Source organism: Suricata suricatta, chromosome 2 (genome assembly GCF_006229205.1).
Source record: "Suricata suricatta isolate VVHF042 chromosome 2, meerkat_22Aug2017_6uvM2_HiC, whole genome shotgun sequence".
Taxonomy (NCBI): Eukaryota; Metazoa; Chordata; class Mammalia; order Carnivora; family Herpestidae; genus Suricata; species Suricata suricatta.
In genome coordinates this window covers 94,275,828-94,286,330 of record NC_043701.1, presented here as the reverse complement: position 1 = coordinate 94,286,330, position 10,503 = coordinate 94,275,828, and positions in this window count along the sequence as shown.

Genomic DNA, 10,503 nt, shown 5'->3' with positions numbered 1-10,503 from the left:
CAACAGGCAAAGCAGACTCTTGTAACTGACTAGACTGACGTGGTCACTAACAACAGAGCACAGACAATCCAGAGAGAAAATAGCTCTAAAACACCTGGTCCTGGGGAAGGGGGGGGCGGGTATTGCAAGATAGGGCGCTCCTGGAACTTCTCTTCTGAAGGCCACTACTTTGAAGAGCCGGAGATGTAGCTAACTTCCCTAATACTCAAGAGGCAGAATGAGACTATAAGCCAAATGAAAGAACAGTGCAAAACCACAGCAAAAGTGCTAAATTAATTGGAGACAATAACTCCCGATAGAGAATTTAACATAATAGTCATAAAGCCACTCAGTGGACTTGACAGAAGAGTGGGGAATCTCAGTGAGAGCTTTGACACAGAAAATATAAAAAAGAACAGGAGATGATAAACTCAGTAATTTAATTTAAAAATATACCAGGGGTGCCTGCCTGCCTTAGTCACTTAAGCATTGGACTCTTGATAACGGCTTATGTCATGATCTCACAGTTCATGAGTTTGAGCCCTGCCTTGGACTCTGTGCTGACAGCATGGAGCCTGCCTGGGATTCTCTTTTTCCCTCTCTCTTTCTGCCCCTAGACCATTTGCTTTATCTCTCGCTCAAAAGTAAATAAATAAATGATAGATGGATATGTAGACACACACACACACACTACAGGGAATGACTCAGTAGTAGTCTATGGGAATCAGAATGGATCAGTGATATGGAAGAGAGTAATGGAAAGCAACAAGCTAAACAAAAAAAAAACTGAGATTAAGGAAAGGATCCTAGCAACATCATCAAGCCTAATGCATTTGCATTATAGGGGTCTCAGAGAAGGAGAGAGATGCGGGCAGTAAAATTCAAAGAAATAATAGCTGAAAACTTCCCTAATCTGGAGAAGAAAGCAGACATCCAGATCCAGGAGGCACAGATAACCCCAACCAAACTAACCCAAAGAGGTATACACCAAGACACATAGTAATTAAAATGACAAAAAGTATCGATAAGGAGAATTTTAAAGGAGTAAGAGAACATTACATACAAAGGAAGGCCCATAATTTTAGCACGGACATTTTCAGCACAAATTGTATAGACATTAGGGAGTACCATGAAATATTCAAAGTACCGAAAAGAACAAATCTGCAACCAAAGTCACACTACTCAGCAAGGTTATCTATTAGAATAAACAGAGATGGTTTTCCAGACCAAAAAAAGTTAAAGCAATTTATCAAGAAACCAGCCTTACAAGAAGTGTTAAAGGGAACTCCTTGGAAAGAAAAAGCCATACATCAAAATTTTGAAAGCAAAATTTCACAGATAAATGCAAATAAAAGTATATTAATCTCTTATAAAACTAGAATGGAGGTCAAAGCACTTAGGCAGGAAAATACATCTATGAAAATACATCTATGAAAATCAGTCAAGCGTTTCATAGAAAGAGGATGAAAAGTATGATATATACTAAAATGTGAGAAATCAGAGTGAAAAACAGTTTTTAGAATGGGTTAAAACTTAAGCAACCATCAACTTAATATAGACTGCTTTACATGTAAGGCATCTATGAACCTAGAGGCAATCAGAAATTGAAAACCTATAATACGTGCACAAAAAAAGAAAAAGAGCAGAGACACCAGGAGAGCAGAAGACGCAGCAGAGTAAGAGGAGCCTAGGCTCACCGAGTGCCAAGAACACAACTAGATAACTATCAAATCAGCATAAATACCCCAGAAACTGACCTGAGGATTGGCAGAACAAGTTCCACAACTAAAGGCAGACAAGAGGCCACATCGAAGACGGTAGCAAATAAGGAGATACGGAGATGTGGTTTGGAGGAGAAATGGACTGTGGCCGCTGCAGTGGGGAGGGGGTTACAGTCACAGGGCAGGGAGGGGAGACAGACCGGCACACAGGGAGTGTGACCTGTGACCCGGAAAACGAGTCCCACAGCTCTCCATTTGGAAAGCCTCTAAGAGGGGCTGAATTTCTGACTTCTTGCAATAAGCAGGGCTTAAAGCCTGGCATTCCAAAGGCCAGTGGCTTTGCTTAGAATGAGCCCAAAAGGCAGTGCTCTTGGAGAGAAGGCAGGACAGACAGTCCACAGACCCACAGTGGGGAAAAAGTGATCCAAAGAGTACCCAGGGCACACAGTAGGGAGGTTATTTGTTTACATCATAGCGTGTCCCACAGAGGCATCAACAGAGAGATCCTGAGAATAAAGAAACTGGCAGGTGCCAGTTCCCTCTTCTACCACTCGGCATAAGTACAGGGCTAGCACAGCACGGACACACGCTACCAAACCCAGTTACACCAAGCCCCGCCCTCCCGTGGGTGACCCTGCCTTCCCAATCACACATGCCTCCGCCCCAGCAGGGCAGGCCCCTCCCCCAGAGGGCTGTTCCAAACCTCTGCCCGCACATTTCCTGACCCAGGAGCTTTGCAGGACCTCAGTTCTACGGACCGACCAGAGTCCACCTGGTTACAACGTACCACATTCAGACCAGAGACCAAATACTGCCCACAGCAGGCAGAGACAGCCTCTGCAGACCAGCTTGAAAGATACAGCGGCCAAGACACAGCAGCAGAGCCCGGGCAGCACACTGGAGACACTCTGAGAAGCACCAGGCCCTGCGGAACGAGAGACACCACATGGCAGGCGCTGGAGGACCTCTTGATAAGGCCATTAACAGGAGATATACAGACTTTCCTAGCACACAAAAACAGGCACAAAGCCTCAGGCAAAATGAAAAGACAGAAATGTGTTCCAAGTGAAAGAACAGGATAGGATAAGGCCATGGCCAGAGATCGAAGTGAAACAGGTCAGTAACATTCCTCAGGGATATTTAAGCAATGATCCTAAGATACTCACTGGACTGGATTACATGCAGGGGACACCCCGTAAGGCTGTCCGTGGATGTTTCAGCAGTTACCTTTCAAGACCTAAAGGACTAGCATGACATATCCAAAGTGCTGAAAGCCAACAATCTGGAGCCAGGAAAACTCGATCCAGCAAGGCTATCATTCAGAACAGAAGGAGAGACAGAGTTTCTCAGACAAACAAAAACTAAAGGCATTTGAGACCACTAAACCAGCCCTGCAAAAAATACTATAGAGGACTATGAGTGGAAAGACCAAAAATGACAGTGTGAAGGCAGGAAACAACAGCAGTAAAAATGATTATTTCTATAAAAAGTCAGTTAAGGAAGCCACAAAATCAAAGGATGTAGAATATGATAACATGTACCTAACATGTGGGGAGGAAAGGAGTGAAGAATGGATTTAAACTTAAATGACCATCAGCCTAGTATAGACTGCTGTAATGCAGAAGAGGTTCGATCCACATATAGTGCTAACCATATATCAAAAGCTACTAACAAATGTGCAAATAAAGAAATCCAAATATATCACTAGGGTGAACCAGCAAACCATGAAAAAAAGAAAGGATCAGAGAAAATCTTCAGAACTCTACCATGAAACAGGTAATAAAATGGGAATAAATACTTATATGTCTATACTTGGAATGCAAACGCACTAACTGCTCCAATCAAAAGACATGACAAAATGAATTAAAAAATAAGACCCATCTATATGCTGCCTACAGGAAATTCATTTTACACCTAAAGACACCTGCAGATTCGAAGTGAGGGATGGAGAAGCATCTATCATACAAACGGATGTCAAAAGAAAGCCAGAGTAGCAATCCTTATATCAGATAAAATAGACCTTACAACAAAGACTGTAACAAGAGGCAATGGACAGTATATAATAAAGGGGACAACACAACAGGAAGCTATAACAATTGTAAATATATACGTACCCTGTGTGGGATCACCCAAGCACATAAAACAGAAACATCAAGGGCCTGATCATTAACACCACACTTATATCAACAGACACATCATTTAAACAGAAAATCGACAAGGTAACAATGGCTTTGAAAGCCCACTGGACCAGATGAATTTAACAGATACGTTCAGAACATTCTGTTCTTAAACAGTAGAGGGATGCCTGGGTGGCTCAGTCAATTAAGTGCCCAACTCTTGATTATGGTTCAGCTCATGATCTCATAGTCTGTGGGATGGCCCATGCTGGGCTCCAAACTGTCAGCACAGAGCCTACTTGGAATTCTCTCTCCTCTCTCCTTCCCCCTCCCCTACTCATGATCTCTCTCTCAAAATAAACATTAAAAAAAAAATAACAGAATACACATTTTTTCAAGTGCACATAGAACATTCTCCAGAATAGGTTACATATTAGGCCACAAACAAATATCAGCAAAATTTTAAAAGATTCAAATGATAACATGCATCTCTTTGGACCACAGTAGCACGCTCACTGTAGAACTCAATCACAAGAAAAAAAAATCTGGAAGGAACACAAATATATGGAGGTTAAATAACATGCTACGAAATGATGAATGAGTCAACTGCACGAACAAAGAGAAAATGAAAAAAGATACATGGAGACAAATGAAAATGAAAACACAACAGTCTAAAGCCTGTGCGATGCAGCAAAAGCAGTTGTAAGAGGCAAGTTTAGAACATAGGTCTACCTCAAGAAAAGGAAAAGACCCCAAAACCTAACCTTATACCTAAGAGAGCTAGAAAAAGAATGAAACCCAAAGTCAATAGAAGGAAGGAAATAATAAGGATTAAAGCAGAAATAGATGATATAGAAACTAAAAAACAATAGAACGGATCAATGACAGCAGGAGTTGGTTCTTTGAAAAGGTCAACAAGTTTGACAAATCTTTGGTCAGACATTTCCAAAAAGAGGAGAGAGGACTCCAGAAATGAAGGAGAAGAAATAGTAACGGACACCAATGAAATGCAAAGGACTATAAGAGACTATTAAGAAAAATTATATGCCAACAAATTGGACAACCTAGAAGAAATGGATAAATTCTTAGAAACATTTAACCTTCCAAAACAATGAGGAATAGAAAATTTAAATAGACTACCAGCAATGGAATTGAATCAGTCATCAAAAAACTCCCAAAAAAGCAGAAGTCCAGGACCATATGGCTTCTCAGATGAAATGTACCAAACACGTAGGGAAAAGTTAATACTTACTCTAAACCCACTCCAAAAAATAAAGGAGAAAGGAAAGCTTCCAAATTCATTATAGGAGGCCAATAATAAATACCATGATACCCAAACTAGATAAAGACGCCTCAGAGTAATAGAGGCTAATGTCTCTGATAACCAAAGTCAGAAGTACTCAACAAAGTATTAACAAACTGAATCCAACAGTTCATTAAAGAAAAAATTCACAATCAAGAGAGATTTATTACAGCAATGCAAAGCAGTCACTGTGATACCTGACATTAAGAAAAGAAAGGATAGAGGTGCCTGGGTGGCTAAGACAGTTAGGCATCTGACTTCAACTCAGGTCATGACCTTATGGTTCGTGAGTTCGAGCCCCATATTGGGCTCTGTGCTGACAGTGCGGAGCCTACTTGGGATTCTCTCTCTCTCTGACCTTCCCTCCCTCCCTCCCTCCCCCCACCCCTTGGCCTTTCAAGATAAATAAAGACTTTAAAAATAAAAGGAAGGATAAACACCATATGATCATCTCAATATATGCAGAAGAATCATTTGACAAATGCAACATCCATGAATAAAAACTCTCAACAATCTAAGTTTAGAGAGAACATGCCTCAATGTAATAAAGGCCATATATACTATAGCTGCCATCATACTCAATGGTGAGAAACAGAGGTCTTCCTCTAAGATCAAGAACAAGACAAGAATGTCCACTTTCACCACCTCTGTTCAACACAGTGCTGGAAATCCTAGCCACACTTTCGGGTAAGAAGAAAAGGTATCCAAATTGGTAAGGAAGTAAAACTTTGCTTCCTTACAGGTTATATGATACATTATATAGAAAAGTCTAAATATTCTACCAAAAAACTTCAGAATTGATAAATGAATTCAGTAAAGTCATAGATACAATTTAATATACAGAAATCTGTTGCATGTCTATCACCGATAATGAAGTAGCAGAAAGAGAAATGAAAATCCTATTTGCAATTGCACCAAAATAATCCAGTATCTAGGAATAAACTTAACCAAGGTAGTGAAAGAGTTGTACTTCAAAAACTAACATTTTCATAAAAGGAGTTGAATATTCCACGCTCACGGATTGGAAGGACCAGTACTGTTAAAATGTCCATACTACCCAGATCAGTCTACAGATTTAATGCAATCTCTAACCAAATACACCATTTTTCACAGAGCTAGAACAAATAATCCTAAGATTTGTATAAGACAATAAAAGACTCTGTATAGCCAAAGAAATCTTAAGAACCTGGAGTTCTCAAAATCCCATATTTCAAGATATACAAAGTTACATTAATCAAAACAGTATAGTGCTGGCATAAAAATAAACATTTAGATCAATAGAGAACAGGGAGCCCAGTAATAATCTCATGTTTATATGGTCAATTAAGCTATGTCAAAGAGGCAAGAACATAAAATGAGGAAAAGACAGTCTCTTCAACAAATGGTGCAGAGAAAACTGGAGAACTACGTACAAAAGAATGAAACTGGACCACTTTCTTAACTATACACAAAAAATGACTCAATATTAAAGACCTAAAGCCATCAAACTCCTGTAAGAAAACACAGTCATTGATTTTTGACGTTGGCCATAGCCACATTTTTCTAGGGATGTCTCCTCAGGCAAGGGAAACAATGCAAAATTAAACTAGTAGGACTACAAGAAAATGAAAGGCACAGCGAAGAAAGACATCCACAAAACAAAAAGTCAAGTTAGTGCATGGGAGAAGATATTCGCAAATAATATATTGGCTACGGAGTTCATATCCAAAATATGTAAAGAACTTAATGCTAAGAAAAAAAAAATCTGATTAAAAAATTGGCAGGGGACCTGAATAGACATTTTTCCAAAGACATAGATGGCTGGCCAGCAGACTCATGGAAAGATGCTCAAAATCACTAGTCAGCTGGGAAATACGAATCAAAACCCACAATGAGGTATTACACTGGTCATAATGGTTAAAACAAAAAACAAGAAACAAATGTTGGTGAGGATGTAGAGAAAACGGAAGCCTGGTGCACTGTTGTGGGAATACAAACTACAAACTGGTGCAGCCGCTGTCGAAACAGTATGGAAATTTCTCAAAAAATTAAAAAGAGAATTGCCATATGAACAAGTAATCCTACTATTATGCATTTATCCAAAGAAAACACTAATTTGAAAGGATGCATGCGCCCCTATGTTTATTACAATATTATATACAATAGCCAAGATGTGGAAGCAATCCAAGTGTCCAATAATATTCAAATGGATAAAGAAGTGATATGTATATACATTAGAAGTATACTTATCCATAAAAAAACAATGCGATCTTGCCATTTCCAACAATATAAAGGCTATGATGCTAAGTGAAATAAGACAGTGTAGGAAAAACAGCATATGGTTTCACTCATACGTGGAATTTAGGACAAAACAAACAAAAAAGAGGGACAAACGAAAAAATGAGACTCTTAAACACAGAGCAAACTGGTGGTTGTCAGAGAGTTACTGGGTGAGGGGACAAGTGAAATGCATAACCGGGATTAAGAATACACTTATCGTGATGAGCACTGCGTAATGTATAGAATTGTTGACCATTATACTGTATACCTGAAACGAATATAACACTGTATGTTAATTATACCTAAGTTAAAAAAAAATCCAAAGGATACCAACACTTAACCACACTTACAAAATAAACGTCTTGATGGAAGACTTAAAAAATAAAATAATTTTATATACTAACCTTCTATGAGGCAAGATATGCCAAAGTTTTGTGTATATTATTTGCCTTCTTAAATTACCACTGGCTTTATTTGCCAAGTTTGCCGATTTCTGTTTTGTCTTTACTAAATCCTATGTTTTAGTTTACTTTTGGTTTTCTTGGATCCTTAGATTCTTAGTTCCCATTTAATTTCAAGCTTTCTCCTTTTTGAATGGAAGCAACTAACCCTAAAATCTTGTGATTTCACTCTTGTGTGTTTCCAAGGTGATACATAACTATTCTGTTAATGTCTACATATCTCTGAATTATTTGACCCAAGAAGGGTATTGGTAAAATTTCTAAGAGTTTCTGTGTTACGTTTATTGTTAGCTTTTTTTTTTTTTTTTTTTTTTAAGTTTCTGTGTTTTGCACTGTGGTCTTCAAAGGTAAGCTCCAATATCTACTTTTGGAAATAGAGATTTTCTTTGGAGCCCCCACCATGATCAGTTGTTAAAAATATTCTTTAGGCACTGTAAAGAAATTTATCTTTTTGTAAGTACACAGATCACTTTAAAAATAGTTTTAATATACTGTTCAGTGAAAATAAAACTAAAATATAATGGATAACTTTGTACATCTGACTTTTTTGGCATTTCTTTTGGGGTAATTCATGGAAAATGTCATCAGTGTTGAACTCTGTGTGTCATTGGTTCTCCTTACTAAAAACAAAGATGTTCAAATATTTGGTCTAAACTGTTTTCTCTCTCAAACCTCTGCCTTGGCAGCAGCAAATAACTTCATGTTATTGTTTTGTCTTCTTTCATATAAATATTTAGGATACTGGATCATCTTAAAGCCCAAGTGCCTCTGCTTGGACATTATACTGATAAACCTATGCCCGCTTACTTTTGGTAACTTGTCTTGAATTTTAAAATTTTAGAGTAGGGCGGGGCACCTGAGTGGCTCAGTTGGTTAAGCCTCTGGCTTCGGCTCAGGTCAGATCTCACAGTTCGTGGGTTCAAGCCCCACGTCGGGCTCTGTGCTGACAGCTAGCTCAGAGCCTGGAGCCTGCTTCCGGTTCTGTGTCTCCTCCTCTCTCTGCGCCCTCCCCTGCTCACACTGTCTCTCTCTGTCTCTCAAAAATAAATAAAAATTATTAAAAAAAAAGTTTAAAAAAATTTTAGAGTAGGGCAAATATTTAGTAAGTTATAATATTGGAATAATAAGAAGAGAAGCAGAATCAGCAAATATAAATTTGCAACCAAAATTTCAATAGCAAAGAAGCTGCAGCCTGTGTATTGTAGGTAACTAGTTCCACATTCACTGGACGAAAGAGGAAATCCTCTGGTACATACTGACCCAAAGGAAAACCCGGGCAAATGAAATACCTTGCCAATTTTTGTCTTGTAAACAGTTGAAAATACAAGGTAACAGATCCATGAGAGAGGACCATGATTGAACTTTAAAATTAGAGTGTATTAGTAAATGAAATGACCTAGAGAGTTAACGAGATTAGAAACAAGGAAGGAAAGAAATCTAAGCACAATGTGTCTAGAACATGAAAGGAATTCCTGTTAATTCCGCTTCCCAACATATTTTGTTAAATCTAATGTCTTTCTGACAGACCGTAGGCCAGATCACCAGCTAAAGAAGAATCTTACAGACATCGCAAGATACATTTTGTAAATTAGTATTCATGCACATGAATCCTCAAAGAACACAGTCCTCAGTGCCTACTGTTCTCAGATATGCATACCCAAATTTTTATTCGTCACTTTTCATGCTGGCATGTTAAATGACGGTGGCTAACCCAATGCGGGGTGGAATAAAGCAAACTGGATTGTGAATTTAACTGATTCTTACCCATTTGTTACTTTGAACAATTTTGCCTACCTCTCTAGTATATGTTCTTTTTTGTGCACAATGATCACATTCAGTTGTGAGCTAGATGATCTCAAGATTTCTTTCAGTTTAAAACCCTAAATGTCCAGTGTAGATCTCAAATAGTTTATTATGTGGCTGGAATCTCATTCATTTACTTGCATCTGTTAAGAACAGGGAGGAGTGACATTTCAACCTACTTGCAAGCCGACAAGCTGATCTGCCACAGTTTCATGGATGCTAGCCCAACATGAGAGTCTGAGGTCAGGAACACGTGACTTTATTATTCACGGCGCACCAAGCAGCTGAACCTCCTGTTTTGTCCGTTCCTTTTGCCCCACAAGTTCCCCGAGGACAATGCTGAGGGCCCCCGGGAGATGCTGTGCGTGAAGCAAGCTTGTGTTACAGCTCAGAAACCCTATGTTTAGGGACTCTAATCATTTATATTGGGTGCAGGCAAACTTGATCAACCTTTGCCCCAGAGGGAGATGTTATCATAATGATAACTGTAATAATTAAAGTGGACAGCAAAACAACATGTCTTCTGCCATGGAGGAAGACGCTTCTTATTTTCCATGGCTTTAGCTACATCAACATTTTTGAAAAGTTAGTCTGGACCAAAAGTTGAGTGACTCTTGGTCACAAGACGTGCAGAAATGCAAGAGGCCTGTGAGAAACTGTCTCCTGATATCACCTCTTCTCAAAAGACAAGGTAAATTTATATCCTCTACATAATTTATACGTATGCTATATATCACTACAGGTTGATACAATATATACAGACATATACAGGGATATATTCATATTATAGCACCCATATCTCAACTTTAATATCAAACTTAACTAACACTTTTTATTTTATGGATTCAACTTTAGAAAAC